Here is an 11,484-nt window from a genome sequence, read left to right on the forward strand (position 1 = left end):
ATTGTGTCATACATTGGTTGAAAATCATAGTTTCAACGCTTTCATTAGGTTGGTTTTGGGGCAATTGCATTTGTGTAGTGTTGCCTTTCACCACGTTTGCATTGTTTCCTTGTGTAGTATTGTCTTTAAGATTTACTAGTTTTAAAATATAAACAAAGATTTCAATAATAATATGTTAGAAGGAATATATAACATTTGGTTAAAACACGCTTGAATTCCGACAGACAATTTCGTTTTTAAGTCTTTATATACGGGGCAACTTCTATAGTTTGCAGTGTGATTTCTTCCACACTAAATTTTTTATTTGAATCCCCTCTTTTAGGAGTACAATTTGAAGTAGGATGTCGGTCACCACACCACACACCAAACAGATACGGCATAGGGTGCAATATGCTTTCGTGCGTCCATACATACTTTATATCTGTTAAAAATTGGAGGATGGAGTCATGTGTAGAAGTTCACGCAAGTGAAGAAAGTTCTCTGATCGCCATTCACTTGGGAGTAACCAGAAACGATTCGTTTACATATAACTCAAGCAGCTCACGACTTCTTCTATCCTCTGTACCCAGAGTATGGGGATGTTCGAGCAAGCAAATAACTGCAGCAATATTGCGACAGTATAGTTTTTCTGCAGATACTCAGTTGATATTTATATTGCAACGTTTTTGCGTCGAATATGATGCCTTGCTATACTGCCGCAGTGATTGAGACTCGAACAACCCCAATCCTCTGGGTAGCCTAAGAACATCCATTTGAAGGCGAAACCCCCTCTTCACAGAGTTGTGCGCTGGGGTTGGCACCCGCCACTTAAACAGCGCCCCCAATGAAAGATTGCCAACTGCCTCGGATGAGAGACCCCCCTTTTACTGACGACCACGGCAAACGAAATAAGGACTACGCTATAAGGGCATGCACCTGAAACGACCGGGCTCTTAATTGGGAAGGTGCGGCTGCCCCGCTGGTTGATGTCCTCGTGAAAATAAAGGCTGACATCACCACCGTCCACAAAATGCGATGAACGGGACGAGGACTGAGGCGAGTAGGTTCTTGTGGCAGTTACTACAGTGGCCATATAAAGGAGCGCAAGTTTGGTGTGGGATTCGTGGTGGGAGAGAGACTCCGTCGCCGAGTTCTATCATTCGCTGCGGTGGATGAACGTCTAGCCTCAATCTGAATCAAAGCGAAGTTCTTCAACATATCGCTGATTTGCGCCTACGCCCCGATGGAAGAGAAGGATGAGCGCTTGGAGCGCACCTATGAGAACTGCCCCCGGCACGATGTTAAAATCGTGATTGGCGACTTTAACGTCACAGTAGGCAAGGAAAGTATCATTGGCGCAACAGTCGGTAAATTCAGCCTCCACGAGGAAACATCCCCAAATGGGCTGAGACTGATCGACTTCGACAGGGCCCAAAATATGACTATCTGTAATACTAGAATCCAGCAAATAAAAATTCATCATGCTACCTGGCTGTCTTCGGATCGAAATACCACCAATCAGATCGATCATGTTGTGATAGACGGAAGACCCGTCTCCAGTGTTCTAGACGTGCGTACGCTCCGAGGTTCTATCATCAACTCGCACCACAATCTTGCATTCGCACGTCCGTCAACAAACACATGGAAGGTTCGACGTCGAGAAGCTGCAATCACAACAGATAGCAGAACGATTTTCTACTCGGCTTGTGCTCCTGCTCTCTGAGAGCACTCGTCAACAACTCGGTATAAGGGAACTGTGGGGCGGATTTTCAAACTCCTCACGTACAGATGCAATCGAAACTAATGGTTTTCGGAAAATGCAAATAAACAGCTGGTACGACTGATTAGACCGTATTATTGTGGCCTTAGACCTGGCAAATCAACAACCGACCAGATATTCACCATGCGCCAACTCTTGGAAAAGACCCGTGAAAGGAGTATCGACACAGACCACCTCTTCGTCGATTTCAAAGCTGCTTTCGACAGCACGAAAAGGAGCTGCCTTTATGCCGCGATGTCTGAATTTGGTATCCCCGCAAAACTAATACGGTTGTGTAAACTGACGTTGAGCAGCACCAAAAGCTCCGTCAGGATCGGGAAGGACCTCTCCGAGCCGTTCGATACCAAACGAAGTTTCAGACAAGGCGACTCCTTATCGTGCGACTTCTTCAATCTGCTGCTGGAGAAAATTATTCGAGCTGCAGAACTTAATCGAGCAGAGACAACTCTATAAGTCGCTCATAATTCCCGTCCTGCTATATGGTGCAGAGGCTTGGACGATGACAACAACAGATGAGTCGACGTTGCAAGTTTTCGAGAGAAAAGTTCTGCGAAAAATGTATGGTCCTTTGCGCGTTGGCCACGGCGTATATCGCATTCGATGGAACGATGAGCTGTACGAGATATACGACGACATTGACATAGTTCAGCGAATTAAAAGACAGCGGCTACGCTGGCTAAGTCATGTTGTCCGGATGAATGAAAACACTCCAGCTCTGAAAGTATTCGACGCAGTACCCGCCGCGGGAAACAGAGGAAGAGGAAGACCTCCACTCCGTTGGAAGGACCAAGTGGAGAAGGACCTGGCTTCGCTTGGAATATCCAATTGGCGCCACGTAGCGAAAAGATGAAACGACCGGCGCGCTGTTGTTAACTCGGCTATAATTGCGTAAGCGGTGTCTACGCCAAAAAAGAAGAAGAAACCAATGAAACTTCGGGATTATATTTTTGAATAGTTTTTCAATTGACTAGAATAAATATGGCTCTATATTAAATAGAGATCAGTTGGAATGTGAAATTTTACAGTTTAGAACAAGTATTCAACACACAGTTCGGGAAATTACACCGGAATTAAGGAAAATATCTGTTAACTCTCAATGATATGAGAGAAAAAATTAAATTAAAGACAAAGCTACGATGTAAATTGCATCAAACTCTTTGCCCAGCTGATTAATATTTTTTATATTTAAATTTCTAAAGATCTCAAGGAAAATTAAGAGGTTTAAAAATTAAAGTTTCTTAAAACATCTTCAGTCCCTAACCAATGAAACTCAAGTAGGTCCCATTAAAATAAGTGCTGGTAGTTGGGTCAGAAACAAAAAAGCTGAATTATTTTCGGATTATTTAGCCAAAATAGTGTCCCGATATGAAACACACGTAGATTATTCTACTGCTACCAGTCAGGAAGGCGAAGACATCTCATGTTCCACAAGCAGTGAACTAAGTGAGGACATCAAAAATCTTAAAAACAAAAAATCCCCCATTTACGACTTCATTACTGCCGAGGTTCTAGAACAGATTCCTCTAATAAATATAGTAAAAATTTCGAACATTATTAATGCAGCTTTTTACGTCCAACTTATACGAAAATTGCTGAAATTATCATGATTCCAAAGCCAGTAGAACCAGGGTATGATGTATCTTCTTACAGGCTCATACCATTTCTACCGATAATATCGAAGCTTTTTGAGAAAATTCTCATAAAACGTCTCAATAAAATCATAGAACGAAAATCCATCCGTTGTTTTTCTCTCTCATCATGAAGGCATTGGGAACGTTCAAAGCTCGACTCCCTAGTGCGAGCTTGTATATTTCTAATATTTTGTTCTTCAAGCCTCTGCAGACGCTTCGTACTCGCCTCTCAAGCGCATACTTGGAAGGTTCTGAAATTTTGTTCAGCAAGCCGCTCGATTCTCGCGCGGGTACTTGAGAAGTCCTTAAATTGTGTTGAGCAAGCCTCTGTGAGTGCTCGATACTCGACTCTTCGGTACCCGCTTGCGATGCGTATTTTCTTCGACTTGCAAGACGATTTTCAATATCTGATCAAGATTCTCCATCACAGTGGGTTTGTGATACCCTCGCCTGCGAACTATTTCTAGAAAGTTGAAATCTAGATCTTTTGGGCATTTCGAAATGAAAAAAGTTAAACGGTACTAAATGATTTGCTTAAATGCTTACTTGAGTCGCAAAGCTGTTTGCATAGTTAAAAGTAACAATATATTATTTACTTATTTTTCCTTATTATTTTATTTATTGAATCTGCTTTTTTTAAAGCCTTACATTGAGTTTTAAAATCTTAAATATATTTAAAAACTAGACAAGGTCAAGCAAGTGTTTGAGCTTTTTTGGTGATACGTTGCTCTTTAATACGCAGGCATATCTCTTCTTTTAGGGCGTGTTTGATCACAGGAATGTACCAAAACATTAGCCAAAGGGTTTGATCTCGGAGTTTAAATGCATATACACATAGCCAATAAAGTCTGCGTTCACCTGACACATTTTTTTAAGAGAAGTAAAAACACTATGTTAATAGGCAATTCAGTTTAAATTGTTTACATGTATTTCATCCTTATATTCTTAAGTTCCAAATGCAAAAACAAAAATATATATTCCTATTTTCATATTTGTGATAACGGGATTTTAGTGTAACAACAAGTAAACATAGGCACCACAAAGTCTGCGTTCAGTTTGCTTAAATTGCAAATACCGTTACTTTTCATGAATTTGTTTCTTCTTTTTGCATAGGTTCTATTGTATTTTAGTCAAATTAATCGCTTTAAGAGCTCGTGACGCGTTTTAATTATATTTAAAAAAAATGGAAACCAAAGGAAAAGAAATTAGTCTGTCGGAAAGAAAAATTATCATTAAGTTGTGGAAAGATGGTGAAAGTTTCAGTAAATAATTTCAAAAAAACCTGAATTTTAGCGTCAAAACCGCGATCTGGCCGTCCAAAAATATTATCAGTCCGGGAAGAACGCAAAATAATAAATATGGTGAAAGTTAACCCTCGAATTACGTCCACAAATACTATTGAAAACGTAAATATAACCTTTAAGAAAACAATTTGTGCCGAAACTGCTAGAAAAGTTTTACGAAAAGCTGGATATCATGGCAGAGTCGCTCGAAAGAAACCATATATCTCACTTGTAAACAGACGAAATCGCATTGAATTTGCTCATAATCATATAAATAAGTCTCCGGAATTCTGGAATCAAGTGATATTTTCGGATGAAAGTAAATTTTGTATTTTTGGCATAAAAGGTCCGCAAATCGTGTGGCGTAAATCAGGAACTGCCCTTGAAAAACAAAATCTTGTTGGTACAGTGAAACACGGTGGTGGTGGAATTATGGTGTGGGGTTGCATGGCGGCTGGTGGTGTGGGTCAGCTTGAATTTATTGAATCCACAATGGATAAATGGGGTTATTTGACCATTCTAAAAAATAATTTGAAAAAAAGCGCAGAAAATCTTGGATTATCTTCCACGTTTTGGTTCCAACAAGATAATGATCCGAAACATACTGCTGAAATTGTTAGACTTTGGCTCTTATACAATGCCCCTAGACAGCTTAAAACGCCCCCTCAATCACCTGACCTCAATCCTATTGAGCATCTATGGGATCTGTTGGAAAAAAGAATTCGTCAGCATACGATATACAAATAAAGAGGCTTTACGAAGTGTTATGCAGGCAGAATGGTCCCGGATTACAGCTGAGGAAACAGATAAGTTGGTAAGATCAATGCCAAATCGATTGCGTGAGGTTTTAAAACAACGTGGCTATCCAACAAAATATTGAACTTAATTTTTTTTTATCATTCTTAATGCTTTTATAACTAGTTTTAAAGCTGAACGCAGACTTTATGCTGCCTATATTTACTTGTTGTTACACTAAAATCCCGTTATCTCAAAAATTAAAATAGGAATATACATTTTTGTTTTTGTATTTTGAACTGAAGAATATAAAGAAGAAATACATGAAAAAATTTAAACAGAATTATTTATAAATATTGTGTTTTTACTTGTCTTAAAAAAATGTGGCCGGTGAACGCAGACTTTATGGGCTATGTGTATGTATATTAAATTCAGCTATCTTCTACTTCTTTCTTTACCATAGGAATACCAAGGTCTTTATGGATATTTTCATTGCGCTTGTACCATGGTGAACAAGTGATGGTTCTAAGCATTTTCGTATTCTTTGTATTCTATCACTATTAGTTGGCCGTACCCCAAAGTTGAATGCCTCACATATGACCGCATTGTATAAAAGCATCTTGTTGTCTATGCTAAGTTTAGAGTGTTTATTTAAAAGCCAATTTAAATTTGCTGCTCTTATCTCCATGAAAGCTATTTTACTAGATATATGTTTTCTCCACGTATGTCTTCTATCTAGGTGAATACTAGATAGAATTCATTCGCTCGGGGTATTAAAATATTGTTAATTTTTACTGCCGGGCAAAGTTTTCCTATTTACGTGCTTTATTGTACCATGTTTCGTATGAAATCCGAATTAATGCGTTGGTATTGTATTATTTTCGTGGAGAAAAGGAGACATATTTGATAGTAATACTTTTTCAAATATTTTAGACAGACAGGGTAGAAGACTAATTGGTCTGTTTGAAGACGGCTGTGTTAAGACTTTCCCATGTTTATCTATCAAGATAATCTGCGACTTCTTCCATCCGAAACTAAGAATTGCATTGAAGAGCAAAGAGATCACCTCTACAGCAATAGGTGGCAACTCAATTAGCATTTTTGGGGTAATGTTATCATGTCTCGGCGACTTTTTTGGATTAAGTTCTATTATGATTCCAATAATTTCAGAAGGTGAAACCTTAAGCGACTCTTTAGGTGTGTTGGGTAAGACTGGCAGCTTCAAGTTGTTCTTTGGCAAATTAAGTTGAAATACCTTTTCTAGGTGATTTGCAAAAATAATTAGCCTTCTCCTCGTCACTTCGAGCCCTATTTCCACCCAAGTCTCGTATAAGCATGTTGGAGTCAGTTGGTGGCTTCATGGACTTTTGGCCTTTCCAAAGGGAATTTTGCTTGTTTGAATTTGGACATAGCTTCTTTATATACATACATTTCGGTGTTCAATTCTTTCTCACGTTTAAGCGCTTTTTTTTATTTACGTACAGCAGATTTTAATTGAAGCTGAGTGGAAGGGGAGCGATTTATCTTCCATTCTCGTCGCGCATTTTTTCATTTACAATCTTTTCTATTTCTCTATTGGTGATTATTCTGAGACCAAGCGGTTAATAGTTTTTGTTTAGTGTTGCTAAATCAGCTGCGTTAGTTATTATATCATTCAGTTCTCTTATGCTTTCGTCAATATCTCTTCCTGTATTTATTTTGTACTCAACATTAATGTGGCTACTCATGTGTTTTTTATATTCTAGCCAATTCATTTTATAAGATGTCAGACAGACTTTTGGATTAACGAATATGGGTTGTTCACATAACTTTATTAGTACAGGAGAGTGATCAGGAGATAGATCAGTACATGTATCAGCTGTTGTGTGCGATTTATCTATATTTTTGATTACAGCAAAATCAATTAACTCTGGTATTTTGTTACGATCACTAGGTCAATATGTCGGATTACCAGGAGATATTAATTCAAGGTTATTGTGCCTATTTATAACAGTTTAATACAGCTGTCGTCCTTTCGGATTAATTAAATGTGAAGACATAAATGACGATCAAAATCCGTGATCATCGGAAATTCCATCGAAACTGTACGTGAATTCGTCAAAAATCAGCCGAAATCAACATTGAAATTCATGGAAATGGAGTATCTCCAAAACATCGATTTATCGCATTTTGACCGTACATTTGGGCTTACGAAAGGTATGTGCATGGTTTGTTCTCCACAAATTGACTGACGACCAAAAATTGCTCACAATCCAGCATTCGAAGGACAGCTTGTGTCTGATTATTTGACCAAAAATCACATTTTAACCATTAACTACTTCCCGTATTTACCTGATACGGTACGGAAAAATGCATTTGCCCAAGAAAGGAAAGCGTTATGCAGACGTAGAGGCCATTCAAAAGGCTTGCACCGGCATACTGGCTGCTATACTTGCCAATGAGCTAAAACACTCGTTCGACATGCTTTTGGACTGTGCAAAAAGCTGTATTGAAGCAGAAGGAGACTATTTTGAATAAAACAAAATGATTTTGCCGAAAAAACCATTTGTTCTGTTTTTTTTTTAAGTCCTGTTTACTTTGGAACACACCTTGTATATATGCTTTTTGTTATAGTGAATAACAGTGCAGGAGTAGATCGGAAGAGGGCACACGCTCTATATCTAATCATATGGTAATGTTTTGTTAAACATTCTTCTGATGTAATTGCAAAAACGACGGGTAAAACCCAGATACTACACTTGAGAAAACACAGACTTGATCGTTCCTTTCAAATATTGCATTGTTCGGTGTAATTCTTCAAAAAGTATATATTTGTCAGCCATCATGCACTCATCTCAAATTATGATTATACTCTTTCTCGTTAAGTTACAACTATCACTATATATATATATCAAACAGTGGTCTCATGTAAAGTGTGTATATCGTGCATAATCTTGACCTAATATTTTTATTGTTTTTTATTACGAAAAACATAAAAGTAAGGCATTGTTTAAGTAGATTTAAAAACAAAAATTTTGAGATATTTCCCAATAAAATTGGACCTCGTTTTCAGAAAAGTCGCTCTGCTGAACATTTACCAAAAAAGAAGTAGGCGTTTCAGATATTATCGGTTCAAAGTTCGGAACAGAAATTGCATCGGTTTTGGGTGTCACGGAAACCAACTTTATCAATTGTGCTGTTAGAAACAAAGTAAGTAGATAGTCACTGATAGATTTGAAAAATAAGAAATCAATTTATTTTATTGTTATGAATTAATTTATTTTTATTTCTGTAGGGGAAAACATTAGATTAAACAACAAAATGTCATAATTATTGAGTTTAAGTCAGTGTCGACCAAACTACCACACGCACAAAATTATACAAATGTTAGTTAAGAAGAACAAGAAGCGAAGCAAGCAGCGAAACAAAAAGTAAACAAAGCAGCTACACCGAAAATAAAGAGCTACTATAAACGACGCCTTTTTCTTTTGTTTACCCTTTTCTTCAGTATCAACTGCTTTGTAAATGTTCATTTTTTTTTAATTCGCTAATTTGTTTTCTCTTTCGGAAATTGCAAGATTAGAAATATCATTATGAGAATTTAAAAAATGCTTTTCTAAATTGAAAAGACGCTTACTCTTAAAAGTACTCTTGCACAACATACATTGCGCAAGATTATTTTCATTTTCATACATAAAAATTGATCCATTTTTTTGCTCAGGGCAAGAACAAATTTTGCCGTAGCGAGTGTCTAATTTGCTGCGAAGCTTCGGGCATGTTGGTGTGAAACAACGATCGCTCAACTGTAGGTGTGAAAAAACGAAGACTAAAAATAGTAGGAGCTGGTCGAGGCTGGTTTAAGTGGAAAAATGCAGACAATTAAAGAGCATTTACAAAACGTAATTTAACGCTCAAATGCGTCTGTATTCAGTCGATAATATTAAATAAAAAAATAAATTAATTAATCATGCACACGAACATACAAGTAAATGCACACTAAATTTCAAACGCGGACCCATTGGTCCACCAAGTGCATAACTGCGATCTATTAAAATCTTACTTTTAATTTGTTTGTTCCTTTTTTCTTCCAATCCCGATCAAAACACTTCCTTACTTGTTAAAAATTAAGTTTTGTCAACACCTGAAGGTATTTTCTCGGCTTTGAGCTTAGCAAATTTCAAGAGTATGAAATGTTAGACCCGAACTTAACCCTTCCTTTCTTGTTTGTTTATCAATTATGTATATGCTCAGCTGAAAAAACAAATACATATACGAGTACTTGCACATCTCATAAATAAAAATTTATCGCAAAATGTGTTGCTAAGCGCATAACTCAACAACGCCTGGACCAATTTGGCCAATTCTTTTTTTAAATGTTCGCTGAAGTTCAAAGAAGGTTTTTACGGCGAGAAAAATTCGAATAATGGCAATTACAGATTGAAAGGGTCGTGCTCATATCAGTCGACGTTCTTTTTGGCATTGACATCCATCGACAGCCTAAGTCACATAACCGAGTACTTCCAGGATCGCAGTCAATCAGCAAGCGATCGTCACGATGTCACAGCACGACTTTTCAAACAACAGTTACGATGTTTGATGGACTTTGTTTTGAAGCAAAGTATGTACATATATATAAGTATGGTGCAGTCAGATGCTGGATGTACTCTGTTGAGTTGCAAAAAAGAGGTTTGCCGCACGCACACATTCTTCCTTGAATGGTGGATGGTGGTTACACCAGATCAAATTGATGAAATCATTTCAGCGGGAATTCCTCATGCAGAGAAAGATCCATTATTCTACGAAGTGATGAAAACCAATATGGTGCATGGACCTTGCGGACACCAAAATCCCACTTGCAATAAATGCACGAAACACTATCCACGTGCTTTTCTTTCGGAAACGCAAACTGGAAATGATGGATATCCACTCTATCGTCGTAGCTCACCAGACACAATGGCAGGACATTTACCATTCAACTTAGAGTAGTGAATATCGAAGTCGACAACATATGGATCGTACCATATTCGCCAGTATTGTCTAATTCACATTCAAAACTCATGCCAATGTTGAGTATTGCAGTTTGGTGAAATCGATAAAATACGTTTGCAAGTACGTTAACAAAGGAAGCATCATGGCGGTTATTGGTCTTGAACGATACGGTCGATACGTGAACTGCAATAAAGCGCTTTGTAGGATATTTACTTTTACAATTCACGCACGTTTTCCGACGGTTGCGTGTCTCGCAGTTAATTTGGAGAATTTCTAAAGAGTGTATTTCAACCCAGAGAATACAGTACAGTTCCCTCTTTGAAGTTGGTCGCCTTGCCGTGGCGAAGGGGCTTAAGTAAGAGTAAAGTGTGCATCCCAAAGGAAACGCACTCTAATCTTACGAACTAAGAGGGACACTTCATAATTTCCCACAATAGTGATATGGATGAATATACCCTAGGTTTTACGCCCATCTCCTATTGTGGAATTGTGAGGATACCCGAACCAACACCACCCTAAGCCAAGGTGTCGGAGTACCCGTGCCAAGGGCTGAATGGTCAGCGGGGGGTAATAAATAGCTGATCGCGAATGGTCCCCTCCGATGCCCGGGCGAGGTCGGAGGTATAAATCGCCTTCTCTCCGTATACCGGCTCTGCGGACGAGTGACCAACCCTTTCCGGCTTACTCGTGGGACCAAACATGAACGAAAATAACAACAAAACAACAACAACTACAACAACAACCATGACGACAACAGCGACGACTAAGGACATGAGCTACCGGAACCCTATTACGGAATCCGAGGAGGACGAACTGCTTGCCTCCAGCCAGGAGACGAGCAAGAGTACTACCGGTCGTACCAAAGTACACCGGTAGATACAGCAGAGAAAACATCAGCGATAAGGGAAGAGGCGTCCACCTCCAAGGCTGCCATGAGCATCAACCAAAGTGCACTGGCGGCTAAAGGAGTGAGTAAAAAGAAGCGCAAGAAATCCCAGAATCAGCTGAGGAAAAACCGGTACCAGAGGGCGGTCTTCCTACTAGGGAAGATAGCCAAAGACCACGCAGCCGGTACCCCAGTTGATGAGGCTAAAACAAAGCGCCACAA

At 38.7% G+C, this 11,484-nt stretch overlaps 1 protein-coding gene across 27 annotated transcripts in view; it reads right to left on the reverse strand.

Moving 5' to 3' along the window:
- The window catches only part of LOC105227111 (ADP-ribosylation factor-like protein 4A), a 566,667-nt gene that overhangs the window by 375,995 nt on the left and 179,188 nt on the right, over positions 1–11,484 (reverse strand). The gene's annotated exons all lie outside the window — the stretch shown is intronic.

Source organism: Bactrocera dorsalis, chromosome 6 (genome assembly GCF_023373825.1).
Source record: "Bactrocera dorsalis isolate Fly_Bdor chromosome 6, ASM2337382v1, whole genome shotgun sequence".
Taxonomy (NCBI): domain Eukaryota; kingdom Metazoa; phylum Arthropoda; class Insecta; order Diptera; family Tephritidae; genus Bactrocera; species Bactrocera dorsalis.